Source organism: Notolabrus celidotus, chromosome 17, assembly GCF_009762535.1.
Source record: "Notolabrus celidotus isolate fNotCel1 chromosome 17, fNotCel1.pri, whole genome shotgun sequence".
Classification (NCBI taxonomy): Eukaryota; Metazoa; Chordata; class Actinopteri; order Labriformes; family Labridae; genus Notolabrus; species Notolabrus celidotus.
Window position 1 is genome coordinate 17,083,779 of NC_048288.1, and position 13,481 is coordinate 17,097,259.

Here is a 13,481-nt window from a genome sequence, read left to right on the forward strand (position 1 = left end):
CACTTTTGAGACGTCAATTTCCCAACATTGACGTCAACACTCTGCACAAGTGTAATCATAGAAAAACACAATAGTTAAGCCCTCATTCAATATCCACACCAAGAAATACAATCATCCGGTGGAGGATTTTATAAATGGATTAAGCTGCTGCAACAACATGCTAGTCTTCATATTTCATATGATGCCAAGTTTAGCATTGGCTGGTAAAGTAGGTTCAACTTAATATGTCAGGAGGCAGCAGAGACCTGGGCTGTGAAGGCACTCAGTCGGGAAAGAGGAGTCTTGGTGCTTTGATCTTAGAGCCCATCAATAGTGTCATTGCAGACAATGGCAGCTTTAAAGAGGTAATCTTCATGGCTAGAGTGCCAATCAAAGTACATCCAGTACTTGTTTTGCATCTGACAGGCTCAGAGTCTTATCCGTCTGAAAACATTAGAAAAATCCCTTGAGACCTTTATTGAGAACTGTCTTCAAAGTCACCATGCTCAGTTGACCACACTGTGGTCATACTTTGCATAACATGGGAGTTGCTAGTCTGTGCGCTGCCTTGATAAGCTAGCATTTTGTGACAGATGTACACTACCCGTCAAAAGTTTGGAAACACCTTCTCATTCAAAGGTTTGTATTTAATTTAATTATTTGAAACACTGTAGATTAATACCAAAGACATCAAAACTATGAAAGAACATGGAATTATTTAATGAACAAAAAGTGTCAAACAAACCAGAATATGTTTTATATTTTAGATTCTGTAAAGTAGCCCTCTTTTTCCTTCATGACAGCTTTCCACACTCTTGGTATTCTCTCAGTCTGCTTCATGAAGTGGTCTCCTGGAATGGTTTCTAATTAACATGAGCCTTGTCAAGAGTTCATTTATAGAATGACTTGCCTTCTTAATGTGTTTGAGACCATCAGTTGTGTTGTTCAGAGGTAGGGTTAGTACATGGATAGCCCTATTTGACTACTGTTGTAATATAAAAAAAACATTGAATGAGAAGGTGTGTCCAAACTTTTGACGGGTAGTGTACCTAAATAAAGGACATGTTTTCTACGGCCCTCTTTTTTAACCCAGAAACAGCTTTTATATTGCTAAAATCAAAGCCAACAGACTCCTTTGACAAGAACAGTTTTTTGCCCTTTAGAGTGCAGGAGTTGCTGGTCTACCTTGCTGTAGATCAGTTAGTTGAGTGTGTGTTTTTTATTGTCAATTACACAAATGCAAAGAAAAAAGCTGTTCAAAGCAGCAAACCCATGGGTGATGTGGGGTTTTAATACTTTTTGTTAATTGAATCTTGCAGTTTTTGCACAGAAAGCTGTCACAGGGTGCCATTTGCCTCCTATAGCCTCAACTATTTGCTGCATGTCTTCCCTGCATGCTCTCTTCTACTCGCGTTTCCAGTCTCTCTTCAGTTGTCCAATCCAATAAAAAGGCAGAAATGCCCAAAAATATCACTTTAAAGAAAAAAGGAAAAAGAAAACAATGTAGCCTAAAATCTTTTGTGAAATGTTCGGAAAAACAGTCTAAGCCTGTCAGACACAAGAAAAGAGCAAAAGGGAAAAAGTCTATTTGTGTGATTGTTGTGGTGTTTGAGAGATTTCACTCTGGTCCAACTCATCACAAAAACAACAAGCCGAAGCACCAGTTGAGGAAGTGTTGGACCACAAACTCCCTTGTTTTGGGAGATGAAATGACTGTTTTTTGTCAATAGTGCCTTGTGGCTTTCTAGAGAGTGATGTAAACAGATGTGTCTGTTTGGAAAAAAAAGGATCATACCTCCAGAAAGAGTTTTCTTTTTCACGAGGGACCCTCTCCGATATGTTGTCAAATTGAAACTTAATCATTTAGAGAAATAAAATGACCTCAAACACGGCCAAAAATATCTTCCAAACTCATCATTTATATCTGCTTTACTGTTTTACTTCACTTACTACCAGAATGACTGCATTCCTGCAGGGACAGAAATATCCCATTTTCATATTCATGGCATTAACAATGAGATTCAAGGCTTACCGCTTTTCCCTACACCCAAAATAATTACAATCCGTTTAGTTCCTGTGCAGGATTGAAGCTGAGGTATCAGTAGAGGTGTCTCTTGTAAGGAGACTGTGTGAAATAAAGGCTGGTGTTTTAAAGGACAACAGTTCTCCTCCGGGCAATTTCCTGTGAGTGAGCTGATGATAGTGATCCCAACTAATGCTTGGATTAAGCGTCTTAAACCACTGTATCCTACACACCCTTAAGCCCCAAGAAAATACCCATACTGCTGACAGGCACTTCTGGAAGCCAACTCTCCGTTGTGTTCTCGGCCTCTGAACGCAGCAACAGGCTGCTGACAGGTTTCTCATCAACGCAAGCCGCTCTGCTGCAGTGACAGGAAGCGTTTGTTTCCATCATCAGGTTGCTCTGGTGAATTCTGAGGGGAGAGCCCTGCGCACATAACATTCTTAGTTCCCACACCTCCCTCCCTCCCTCTACTCTGTGTGACCCCCTTCACCAAGAACAAAACCCAGGGAATGTGAGCTATGCAGGGCTGCAGTGAGGAGACACCTGTCCAGACAACCAACACAGGGCAAAGCCTCCTACGCCGGGGCCTCGTCCGAGCTGCTGCATCCAGCCCCACCCTGACCTCGGCTGCCTCTGTAAGTGGGCACTCTGGGCACAAAAGTCAGGACACAAGCATCCTGTTAAGACAGAGGCACTCAAACAGGCCAGCTGATTCAAGGTGGCAGACTTTCACTTCTTTAATGAACACTTGTCCCTTGTATGATAACTTTATTCAAGAGTCTGTGACTTCTCATAAACAGTACAAGCCAGAGAAGTAAAATGGATTAAAACACATATACTAAAAGTCTCCATAGAGACCCCCTCTGGCTCAGCTGCAACACAGGCCTCCCTTCTTTTTTAGGCTAAGATTTAAAAGAAGAAGTGGGCTACTCCCAGAGAGAGGCTGGCAGAGGTTGAGGTTTTTCAGTTTAAACAGAGAAATGTTGGCTCTCTAGAGATTCCCCTCTGTGGTATTCAAATACCGGGAAAGAAGGTCATCCTCCTACTGTCTGTGTTTTTTCTCACAGCGTGGCCACCTTAAGAGTTACCAGGAGGAAAAGCAGACACAGTGTTGATGGATGATGGAGCATGATCAGGGAGAGAAAGAAACCAGCACTGACAACCTGTCAACAACAGGATAACATGGCTGTGACCGTAGATTAATTTGTGAGTTTAGACTTCCTAATAGCTCTAAAAAAAAAAAGTCCTTGCTCTTTTTGCTGGAGAGAGTTCTCTTGAAATCTTTTATAACCTTTTATTCTTATTTGTAGAAATCAATGTGGTTCTTTTACTTCATAGGACCTAGGAGTTTTTCATAGGTGAAACTTTTTAGAGCTTCCCTGAGGCCAGGCGTAAACAGTATGATTTTATATGTTGTGGTTTGAAAGTGAACTCATAATTTATGACACCCCCAAGAGACTCAAGCCCCCTTGCTTTTTTTTTTTTTTAAGTTATATTTTTGGCCTTTTTTGCCTTTATTTTATAGGACAGCTGAAGAGAGACAGGAAATGTGGGGAGCAGAGAGCGGGGGAAGACAGGCAGGAAATGGTCAACCGGTAGGGAATCAAACCGGCGACCCCTGCGATGAGGACTGTAGCCTCTGTATGTGCAGCGCTTAGACCACTAGGCCACCAGCGCCCCGAGACCCCTTCCCAAACAGGATTTTGTTTTATTATTTGAAATGTATCTCATCCATTATTGTAAAAAATATATACAAATTTGTGTCGTTCAAAATAAGTCAAATTAAAATAAAATGGTATTATTACACATTGAGAAGGACTGTGCCAAAACATTTAGAATACTTCAATTCTACTTCTAGCCTTTTTGAAATTTCTATAAAACAATATGCTTGTTTGGCTGTTTTGTTCTTATTCTTTCTAATGTCTTTGTAATATGTCTACTGGCCAATTACTGTGTGTGGGGCAGTGAGCAATGTTTAACCACTGTGAGAGAAAGTGGGGGTCACCTGTCTCTGGCACTGTTATTTTAAGGGTCATGGGCTGAAAAGTTTGGGAACCCCTGCCTGACCTAAATCATGTGACTGTCACCAAATGTGTCATCTACTGACTGTTTAAAACATGGATCTAGTCTCAGTGACTTCACCCATTAGTTTCTGAAGCAGGGTTTTAAAGCATGTCCACAGTGGTCACCGTAATAATAGATGCTGATTCATCCTAACTTTTGGTCGACCTAGCATGAGGCAAAGAGGCCGGCCTTTAGCCTCCTTCCAGTGACAGTGTACCCGCCTGTCAATCAAGTCAGCCGTGTCTCTAGTTATGTATAACTCATAATCGAAATATCTTCAAAACTAACAATGGCATCCAAACAGTGTGTTCAAACAGAGAAATTTGCTATTTTTTCAGAACCAGGCTGTAAACTTTTTTTAATTTTGCCATAAAGTTGAAAGAGTGTCTATGTGGCTTCTGGTACAGCCAGCCTCAAGTGGACGTGAGACACACTTCCATTTTTAGAACTTCTGTATTGCCTTCATTCCTCAAGAATTGAGGTTGCTGCTTGGTGTGGCCACAGTGCTTTCAGGTGCTCATTTTGCACAAGTGCAATCAGGAAAAGAAGCCCTGAAGTTGGGGATTGTAGCCCTGCTTCCACTGTGCAAGCAGAAATTCATCTGACAGGTAGAGAGCAGCTGCCTGGGCAATGATTGACTCTCATGCCCTTGTGATCAACCCTCATGCCACCACACTGCATAGCAAATGATATCTGAACAGGCTGAAATTCAGCCCAACTTAAAATCAGTAGCGCAACTAAAAAACTGGATCCCATGTGGACCCTTTCTAACAGGTCTACCCCTTGAGATGACAAGCTGACAGAGCACTACATGCTTTCTAATAGCACATTTGTGTCTATACATGCAATTAGGGATTATGGTAACAGGATATACAGCACATTTCAACTTTCAGATACCAGTGACAAAGTGTTTGCAGTCCGAAAGTGTTCTACATTTCTGAGGTGACAGACAAAAACACGAGTGGTGGGAGAAATGTTCGGAGACCTGCCACAGTTGCAGGTGAGGAAACAACTTCATTCACACCCTGGGAATGATGCAGACTTCAAGCCTGGCAAGCAAGGTGTCAGAATGATGAACGAGTCTTTCAACACTATTAGACACACATCTAAAATAAGGTTTGAAAAGCGATCTGCCATGTAACAAAGAGTGCAGTTTTTCTTCCTTAGTAACCAAAGAATATGTATCAATTATTTTTGGGGGGAGATTAACCATCAAGTAGTACACGCCATGTGCGCATTCAAGAAATATGCTGACTCTGTTGAGGGGAGAAAATGACTCAATGGAATGCATTATAATGACATTTCCACTAACATGACATTACCACTGACATCTTGGGTCTATCTGAATTTTGACCACATCACGTAACAGATGATGTTATGGCTCCAGAGAGAGTTATTATTACATATTCTAATGTTAAAAATGTGACATGGGCCAATTTACATCTTGTCTTACTCTCAAGCACTAATGATAATAAGGAAGGGAGTATGTATATGGGGTCGTAAGGAGGCTGGCCAAGTGCTGAGTCTACAAAGGGCTGCAAACTCAGAGGGTTGGCACTGTCAGCCAGTGACAAGCTCCGTGTCACCACACTTGACTCTGCAAAGCACAAGGGCTCTGTATTCTCTCTGGCCATGCATGATGCTCTATTGAGGCAAACTGTTCTTCCTGAAGTGACAAGCTTCACAGTGTAAGTGTGTTTTGTGGAAGTTTAGGGTTGTGTCAAGAGGAAATTCTGTCATTAGGATTTCTGCCTTTTGTTCTTTGGGCTCCAGAGAGTATTTTCAATAGGTTGTAACTAAAATGATGTCTAATGATGATATAAATGTTTGTTGAAAATCACAATTTCAAGTACTTCAAACATTGCATACAAAACACCCTCAAACTCTCAACTTTGACTCCACAACCTTCAAGCTAAAACTTCAACAGATTTTAGTTGACTGTTGCTCCTGCTGATCACTTAATACTTTATTTACATGCATACTTTTATACACACATACTTTTTTACACCTTGCGCATATTGTTTGTAACTTGTCCACTTTAGTTCTATTTATGTTTATATGTCTGTGTGTGTATGTGTTCCTGTTGGCGCCTCTTGGTCAGGTCATGTTTGTAAACTTCTGGTACCTAAATGTTGCCAGTGAATGTATTTTTGGCATACAATGTGCAGGGGTTTGCAATTGCTGATGGTTGATCCTCCAGTCTAATAAAAGGGATTTGCAAGCATTTTTCAGTAATGTTAAGTACCTAAAGAAGAACATGTGAAAGGCTAAATTAAAATGCAAATAAGCTACAAGCAGCCTGTTGCAACACAGTCCAAATACTTGATTTCAACCCCGCTGAAGACTACTACAAATGTGTTACATGAGAAACAGGTCATAACATCCATTTCCATCTATGGAGAGGAACCCCAATCTGCCATCCAGCAGTTTTCCCCCATAGAAATTTTATCAGGTACATGAATTAAAAACAGTCAAGAGTAACCTGAATTTGAATGCTTACAACAATATGGAAAACTGAAACTTCTGTCATACTTTTTTGGGTGGCACCAGAGGTGGCCGACAAGGTTTCAAGGGGGGCCCCAGGCCACCCTTCAAGAAACACCCCTGTCTTCCAGACAGTAACTATCACAGATATCAAACACCCAACTGCATGTTCCCTACATCTGAATTTAAAAGAGAGCACTTCAGTTACCTTTAAAGTAGTTTAAAGTCTACTTCATAGCCACATCCTCTGCATGTCCAACAAAGTCAAGATGTTATTTCCGACTCGTTTGAATCTGAGAACATAAACTGGACGCTGCACATTTGTGAAGTTTATACCGAGAAGCAGCGTTACTCACTTTGCATGGGAGATCGGAGTTGAATGGTTTCTCGCTTCTCTTGACGTACTCCAACAGCTCCTCCAAAATCAAAACTTATCAGCTGTTTTACAAACAACTTCAAACAAAACGAGATTTCATCCGGGAAAAATCTCCTTCCCTAACTCATCCTCGCTCTCTGTGGCTCGCTACTAAATACAACCTTTCAAAATGTTACGCCTCAGCTCGGCGGTGTCACTCTCTACGACAGAAAAAGAGCTCTTTCAAGATGCTGGTCTACGAACGGTTTGATTGTTCACACATCGGTTTAAATGGATCCATATATCAGAACACAGAACTGCTCTGAGATCAGCAAACAACAGGGCTGTTCGTCCAGTTCACCTAATCCGTTCAATCATTGGTCAGTCTTCTAATGGGGCGTGGTCAGGATATCAGTACTCCATTATGATTGGCTCAAAGTGCTGCCAATCATAGACTAACGCCTGTGTCGTGAATTGCCAACTTCGCCGACAGAAGAAAACAAACCAGTCATGGAAAGCATTTTTTAGTTATTATACATATTCACGAGTTACTGCAATCTGAAATACCATAGAAAAATTGATTATGAATTGTAAATATAAAAAAAATATTTTAAAATATTTATAATATATATATATATAATATTTAAAACATTTAAATCAGCTTCATAGGCCAGGTATACTTGAACACACAAGGAATTTGACTTGGTAAACTGTGCTCTCTTTTTACAAAGAATAAGAATAAGACATACAAATAAAAATATAAATATAATAACAATAACATCAGCTATGAATACAAAAGAACAGCAAGTAGGCATGACTAATATGTACAGGCTAAAATAATGTGATACTAGTGCAGTGGTGAGTAGCAGAGGTAGTTTTTACATTTAAAAAAATAATAGTTAAATAATAAGATAAATAGAAATATGGAATTCTGCTTGGAGAATTGTTGCATTGTATATTTACATGAATATTTACAGGGAGTATTGATCCAACAGACAACGGACAACAAACATCTATCTATCTATCTATCTATCTATCTATCTATCTATCTATCTATCTATCTATGTATCTATCTATCTATCTATCTATCTATCTATCTATCTATCTATCTATCCATCTATCTATCTATTTATCTATCTATCTATCTATCTATCTATCTCAGAATCAGAATCACCTTTATTGGCCAGGTATGCTTGAACACACAAGGAATTTGACTCGGTAAACTGTGCTCTCTTTTTACAAAGAATAAGAATAAGACATACAAATAAAAATAAAAGTATAATAACAATAACATTAGCTACAAATACAAAAGAACAACAAATAGGCATGACTAATGTGTACAAGCTAAAATAATATGATGATAGTGCAGTGGTGAGTAGCAGAGGTAGTTTTTACATTAAAAAAAATAGTAGTTAAATAATAAAATAAATAGAAATATGGAATTCTGCTTGGAGAATTGTAGCATTGTATATTTACATGAATATTTACAGAGAGCATTGATCCAACAGGTATGACACAAAGATTAGTGGAAGTCAAAATAAACATATGATAACTTATTTTAATAAATATGATGTATTAATATCTGTTTCATCACACAACCCCTAATTTGAAAGATAACTTATCACTTTACCTGCAACCATGTAGAAATATCTTAAATCTGTGATCAAGTGTATTCATTAACATAATTTATTTACTTCCCACGTGTAACATCCCTGACAAACCCCATTTTATAAGATAAGATAAGATGAGATAAGATATTACTCTATTGATCCCCCAGGGGGGAGAATTCAGTTGTTGCAGCAACCCAGACATAAGTACAATCAAGACAAAAGTTCCATTTAGTTAAACAAAATAAGTAAAAATAAAAATAGATAAATAAAGATATAATAAAATTTAGATATATACAATGCGACAAATGGAACTTAGATAAATACAAATGTTACAAATGGATTACAAAGCAGTAATTACAGGCAGTATTAAAAATGTTTCAGTAGTGACAGGTTGACATGGTGTGATTGTGGTTGGTAATGACAGATTCTTCAAGCAGAATTCACATATTTGTATTTATTTTATTAATTAACTCTCATCTACATATACTTTTTTAATGTAAAACTACCTCTGCACTACTCACCACTGCACTATTATCATAATATGTTTAGCCTGGACATATTAGTCATGCCTATTTGTTGTTCTTTTGTATTTATAGCTGATGTTATGATAATTATATTTATATTTTTATTTGTATGCCTTATTCTTATACCTTGTACAAAGAGAGCACAGTTTACCAAGACAAATTCCTTGTGTGTTCAAGCATGCCTGGCCAATAAAGCTTATTCTGATTTTGATTCTGATTCTGATTAAGCACTATAATAAATAAATATGGGTATATCAATGTTACTTGCACCAATGTACAAAATAAAGATAGCATTTTCAGTTTTATGATCTCATGTTGGAGCAGTTGTGTTGTGAAAGTGGGTGTAATTTTTGTGATGTTTGTTGCTTTGACATGAGATATATAAAAGTGGTTTGATAGCTCCCCCTACAGGTATAAACAAGAGAAAAAGCAACAAGTAGTCAAACACCAGAGAAAGAAATTTGGGAAGGATGTGAGAGTTGACTCAGCCTCAATATTGTTATAGAAATATTGACTTTTACATTTAACAGATTGAAAATGTACTAATTATTTTTCTTCAATCATGTTTGCAATCCCACTGGGAAATCTTACAATAATGTCCCATGTTTTTTTGTTTTTTTTAAGAAATGCTGCAAAAAAGGACACCTCAGGTTTTATAGCATTTAAAATAAAGTGTAATAAAAGAGGATAACTACTCACAAAAACAGTCATCAAACAAAAACTATGAATGTGTGTCTGTGTGTGAGCAAGTTCCAGATATGCCCACAATGGAAGCACCCCCCCTTTGTGTTCCCTCGTCCCCACATTAAAGTGTGTTGTGTGCCTAAATGCTGAGCTGCAGCTTCTTTTGTCCTCAGCCTGGGATATGATGCAGGATATATTGTCTGGGAACAATAGAGCCCAGCAGACCTCCTCTGACAGACACTCATTCTAAACCATCAATACAACCCTGTCAAAGCCACAAAATGTGGGACTGTTCTGTGTGCACTGTGCACACACTATTTAATTTCAAAGGCCTATTGTAGACTTCAAATAATCATCATACTCCCAAAAGACACATCCAAATAATATCTTATAATAATTTTCATTGGATGTTATCATATTTATTTTATATTTGTAGGTAATCTCTCTGGTCCTTTTGCCTAAATGTTAAAAAAAAAAGGGTTCTGATGATCCAATATAACTTTCAGATAATATTTTGGTCAATGCTTTAAAATACAATACAAATGTTAGTACATTTTTCGGGTATATGCTAAGTAAATATCACTGTAATACTTAAACTTATTTTACTTCTCATGGGAATTTTTGCAGTGATTTAATGATAACCTTCTCCGCGATGTCCCAGAATAACCACTAGATGTCAGGGGTGAATAAGTCACCGCTTCATGTCGGCTTTTATTTGCCTTTGTTTAGCCTTTGCCTGAAAAATTGACAAAAGAATATGATTGGACTTAACATTTAAAAATACAGTGGATAATATATGCTGTTGGTTATTCACGAGACAGTGTGATTATAAAGGGTTCACAAGTTTTCGAGACTGCTCTACCTCAGCAGGCAGCGTGTGTCCCGGATGTTGCCATCGGAAGGGGGAGGAGGAAAATGGGGGTTGCAGTCAAGGTTGCCAGATCGGTTAAATACCCACATTCATCGTGAAACGGTACCTCTGAAATAAGCCTACTCTTTTTCTTGTAAGGAGTGACACTCGTAAAAATCATTATCCTTTCAACTATATGTACTTTTTTTTAAGATTCCTGGATGTTTATTGTTTTAAAACTAACTACAATTCAAGCAAATGTGCGAGCACCATGCAAGCAGACACACTGAAACTAAAACAGCAATAAATCAAAACACCACCAATAAACAGAGGTCATTTTTGGGATATGCAGGGGCATATCTGGGCAATTACTGATGGACTGATTCCTCTCCTATACAAACTGTCTTGTGAAATAGATGTGTGAAGTATTTTTCTACAATTTCTGTCAACATAATAATGTGCCTTAAAGGTGCAGGGTGTAATATTTAGCAGCATTTAACAGAACTGACTGGTAGAAATGGAATGTAGTATTCCTATGTTTGAATTAGTGTATGATAACCTGCATATAATTTTGTTTTGTAAACTTAGACTGAGCCTTTATTTTTCTACATAAGAGCACTCTCATTCCACAGTGGCTGTTTTGCACCGTTATATTTCTATTACACGTTACACAGAATGGACAAACAAACAAGGTATGCAGTTTTGTATTTATTGAGCGGCCACGCAAGATGCACCAATTGAAAGAAAAAGAAGAAAAAAAGGGTTGTTGTGGTGCACAGAATAATCTGTACTTATGGATGATTTTCATGGTAACTTGTCAAAAGGAGGATCTTACTTGTTGTAGAGACTACGAAGAGCCAAAGGCCGCTGGGAGGCTGAGGTCGGGCCTAGTTAAGTGTTGGGCGCGCTAAAAGCAAAAATCACTAATGCACAAAAAAGTAAGTTTAACCTTTTATTAACGTAAAAGGATAATCAACTCATGATAAAGTGCACAAAAGAAAATAGTGAAAATAGGGGGTAAATAAGTGGTCAACAAAAAGTATGGAGATCCAGCTCACCCCCTCTCTCTACCTCCAAACAAAAGAAAACAGGTGACCTAAATGACCTGAATATTCCAGCCCCTAACACATGACCCGTAAGTAACCTAATTAACTGACCTCACAATAAACCATATCGTAAACAAACAACAAAAAAATACAAACAATGAAATATACTAAACCTCAAAAATAATATACAATAAACACTTGAATCCTTCATGGCTCCTACACTTATCATGCATCAAAGAACACCTCTGTCGCTTCACCAATAGAAGGAATGAGCAAGGGAGCATTTCAGTGTAGGATCTACCTGCTGAAAGATGAAATGTTCAAACCAAGCCAGAAACCTTGGTGTAATCATAGACTCAGACCTTAATTTCAGCAGCCACATTAAGACAATTACAAAGTCAGCCTACTATCACCTTGAGAATATATCAAGGATTATGCATTCATCTTTAGCAGCCTGGACTACTGTAACGGTGTCTTTACAGGACTCCCTAAAAAGTCCATCAGACAACTGCAGCTCATACAGAGTGCTGCTGCTCGAGTCCTAACAAGGACCCAAAAAGTAGATCACATCACTCCAGTTCTTAGATCCCTACACTGGCTTCCTGTCTGTCAGAGAGTAGGCTTTAAAATCCTGCTGATGGTTTATAAAGCACTGAATGATTTAGGCCCAAAATACATTGCTGATCTGCTGCTACTGTATGAACCACCTCGACCTCTGAGGTCATCAGGTACTGGTCTGCTTTCAGTCCCGAGAGTCAGAACGAAACATGGTGAAGCAGCGTTTAGTCATTATGCACCACATATCTGGAACACACTCCCTGAAAGCTGTAGGTCTGCTCCAACTCTCACCTCTTTTAACACCTCTTTTAAATCAAAGACTAAGACTGTTTTATTTGCCACTGCCTTCCTATCTTAGCTTATTATAGCTTGCTGTAAATGCAAATTTTAAATTTACTTTTAATATATTTCTAATTTTCCTTTTCTTTTCTATGTTTCATTATATTTGTCATTTTAATTGTGCTCTTTTATGCTTGTCTGGATTTTTCCAATGCTTTTAATATTTTAATGTAAAGCACATTGAGTTGCCCTTGTGTATAAAATGCACTATACAAATAAAGTTGCCTTGCCTTGCCTTGCTAGCTATTGATGAATATTCTCATTTCTACATACTGTACCTTTAAACGCAAAGTAATATATGAACAGCCTGTTGCAACACAGTGCAAATAGGTAGTTTTCAAATAGTATTCACCTATTTAATTATCTTTATTTAAACTTGAAAATCATTGAGAGCGAAGCCCTCATTTACAATGACATTGAGCATATAAAAGAAACATTAAAATGCACGCCAAGCAAAACCTTAAAATAATGAAGATCAATTAAAAAGAGACAACAATTAAAGAGTAATGTTAAAGTAATGTCAGTTGAAACAGGTGCAATCAGAGGTTAAAATGTTTAAAACTGAATAAAAGAAAGCAGTGCATTCATTTTTTTTCAACTTTATTGTGGAAAATTGTCAACATTTTAGACAGACAGTGTGATATACATCATAAGGTACAAAAATATAGAATAGGCATCAGTTGTCACTTCTGAATGTTGACACCCTTCCCCACCATTTAGTATTTTTTAAATTCATTTTTGATATTAGAACACTATTTGGGTGGAGGCTTCAAATACGCTCTGAGTTTTCTGCCTCTTCCTGCACATTATATTATTTATCTTTGCTATTTTTTTTTTTTTTGCATGTATTTTCTTTTAATTGTGCAAATAAATTAACATAAACATAAACATAAACATTTGAACAGGGTGTTTTTACAGATTTCAAGGGACACCATGCCACCACGGGCCACCCCTTTGGACGC

The 13,481-nt window shown here is 37.9% G+C and overlaps 1 protein-coding gene across 1 annotated transcript in view; it reads right to left on the reverse strand.

The window, feature by feature from the left end:
- mpp7a (membrane protein, palmitoylated 7a (MAGUK p55 subfamily member 7)) overlaps positions 1-7,184 on the reverse strand; it is a 189,269-nt gene extending 182,085 nt beyond the window's left edge. The window contains exon 1 of the mRNA XM_034706737.1: positions 6,910-7,184. The gene's annotated coding sequence lies outside the window, so the exon portion shown is untranslated. The remainder of the gene's footprint in view (positions 1-6,909) is intronic.
- Between the last annotated feature and the right edge of the window lie 6,297 nt (positions 7,185-13,481).